At 42.7% G+C, this 2,860-nt stretch overlaps 1 long non-coding RNA gene across 1 annotated transcript; it reads left to right on the top strand.

Annotated features, from left to right (window-relative positions):
• Positions 1-421: 421 nt before the first annotated feature.
• LOC309519293 lies at positions 422-1,619 on the top strand. Its single transcript, XR_014213784.1, has 2 exons — positions 422-496; positions 1,231-1,619. It is a non-coding gene; the product is annotated as an uncharacterized lncRNA (long non-coding RNA).
• Positions 1,620-2,860: the final 1,241 nt, after the last annotated feature.

Here is a 2,860-nt window from a genome sequence, read left to right as displayed (position 1 = left end):
TGGTGCCCATTGTTGCCATTGCTGAATTTGGTTACCCACATGGCTCTGATTGACTGCTTAATGAGCAATTCTCATTGAAGAAATCACTGTACTGTTCATTCTTTTCATCCAGGTGTGATTGTTTGTTTCTCATTCCTGACCTAACCATATCCAAAGGTTAAGGGAAGACATGACTGGGACCTGGTCTGAATAGCTAGTATGATGCTATATACCAAGAGATGCACAAAACATATTAATGTACGTGCTATCCCACAGAGAACACAGGATCTTTCTGCAAAATTCGCATTGTGCTCTTTCATATAATAGTACTGACCCCTTTCAACAATAGCATAACCTTACAGTATTGCTAAGCAACAAATTGAATGTGACACAAACTTTCCCTTTCCCCCCCTTTTTGTTTTGCATTCTCTTTTATTCTCATAGAAGATGTGAACTGCACTTCAATATCAGGGCTCGTGGTGCCCACAATGATGGCTTCAGAAAGGTCACCCAGTAGGTAAGTCAACATTGCAGCTTTGAATTTATTTTTCCCTTGGCCTTCAACTGTCTGTTCCTCTTCTAGTCCTCTGGTTCCCCGATACATACAAATATAAGAACAACATTTCCTTTTTATTTATTTCTTGAATGCAGAAAGTCCAAGGTAATATAGTCATGGAAATACACTGAGTTATCAGAAGTTCAGAAAAGCCAAGTCAGATTTAATTATGTATTTAACTCTGCTTGTACAAAGGAATATACATTCCCTCTCCTCTCCCAATGTGCACCCCCTCAAATCTGCTTAAGAAGGCTAGGAGGAAACACAAAACAGAGAGCACCCAGGGAGGAGAGAGAGACAGAGAGAGAGAGAGAGGAAGTAATACTGCACAAGCAGAAGTCAATGCGTGAATAAGGTGACTTTGTTGGATACACAACCCAAATATTTTGGTGTGGATATCAGCTCTAGTACAGTTGTACCTTGGATCCCAAACACCTTGGTATGTGGACATTTTGACTCCCAAATGCCACAACCCCAAAAGTGAGTGTTCTGGTTTGTTAACGTTCTTTGGACCCCAAACGTCTGATGGGGCTTCCCTGGCTTCCGATAGGCTGCAGGAGATTCCTGCAGCCAATCAGAAGCCGTGCTTTGGTTTTCTGAACTTTTCGGAAGTCGAATAGACTTCCGAAACGGATTCCGTTCAACTTCCAAGGTACGACTGTATTACATTTTAGTGTTTTATCCACTCCTTGTAGATCTGGCTGAAACCCAAGAGGAATTTCCCTTTGCTACCTTGACTTCTTCTCACCGGAAAGGTTTGCACAGGAAACTCACACTGGGAAACTCTTAACAAAGTTTTCAGCCCATACTTCCAGAAATCGGCTTTCCGAGTCAGACTATACACCCTGCACCCCACAGAGAATCTAGCACCTTAATGACAAAAGAGAAACAGGCAGGGAGGGGGTGAGAATGAAAGGAGAGGAAAATATGTTCACCACATGTCAAAACATGAACAGAATAATAAAAGCAAAGCTACATTAGGGCTATCAATAATTTCTTCCACTCAAATATCTGAACTGTAATAAGAGATTACTTTCTGATATCACACAGTTGGCAGTGCAAATAAAAAAATGTCACAACCATTGATCTTGCTATCCTAATTATTTTGCCTGCATGGAAAGAGAATGACTCAAGTATAGGCAAAAGGCACACACACGGTCTTACTGGGAAGAACTATAACATTTACTGTAAAGTATAGTCGTTCCTGTTTACATGTTTTTAGTCTTCTCTTGTTAGGTAAACAGCAGTAATGGAGAAAACCTGATCAGTCTCTGGACGGGGGTGGGGGGGTGGGGAGGCAATGGAGAGGGGAAATTTAATACTTTCCCTCCCTGCTACAGATGGGAGAGGCAGAATCTTATATGAAGCTGCTGTTTGTGTTCCATTTTACATTCTCCTTGGTATCAATAGAGGTTTCCCTTTAAATGCAAACTGCAACTTTGTAGAGTGATTTGAGTAAGGACTGTGACTATACAGAGACTTCTTAGGATTTCCCATGACTGCTTTTTACATAACAAACAGTCATAGTTAATGATTTTTGCACATTAACTTCATATATAGTTTGGCTACCTGTCACTTCATATCCTCCCCCTTTCCTCCTCATCTCCTGTGCCCATGGGCGTATGCCCATGGGCGTAGCCAAGGGATGGAAGTGGGATCCACAAATATAACTGAAAATCATTGAAAGTAGTCAATGATCTGCACCCTGCAATGTCCTATGCCCAGGACACAAGCCTGGCCAGGACGCAGACTGAGGTCATTATGGGCATGCACACTGGTATCTGTTTACATGTAAGCACACCACACACACACAAATTTCTCAATCCATCAGATTTGCACAAAACAGCAACTATGTGTATGTGTGTGCGTTGCAGGCTTGTCTAAACCTCCTACAGTGTACCTCCCACTGCTCCCTATGCCTCAGAGTCCACCTTGTTCTGGCCTGAGACCAGTGGCTGTGAATCTCCAGACCTGCCCCCTGCCTGGCAGACAGGTCTCTTCCACCCGGCTCAGGAGAACTGGGTCTTGGCAGACCACAGTTACAACAGGCTGTGACCAAGGTTGCTCAACACCTTAGACCACCAGTTGTAAGTTTTGCAAGTCTTGTGGCTGAAGAAAGTAATGGGTTAATCTGGACACTGGGAGAATTGAAGGACTCACTGTTGGGTCCAAGTGTTTTCCTGATTTCTCCTGCTTGGTTTCTCAGGTGCTCACCATCCAATCTGGCTAGGATTTAGTAACACAAAACCATTCAGTCGGTAGTAATTTTCAAATCAATTCTCTTTATGACATCGAATGCATTGTGTGTTTTAGCACTCATAAAAG

This window comes from Podarcis vaucheri (assembly GCF_965113315.1).
Source record: "Podarcis vaucheri genome assembly, chromosome: 1".
Classification (NCBI taxonomy): Eukaryota; Metazoa; Chordata; class Lepidosauria; order Squamata; family Lacertidae; genus Podarcis; species Podarcis vaucheri.
Note: the sequence above shows the minus strand (reverse complement) of the source record. Positions and strands in the feature narration are given on the sequence as shown.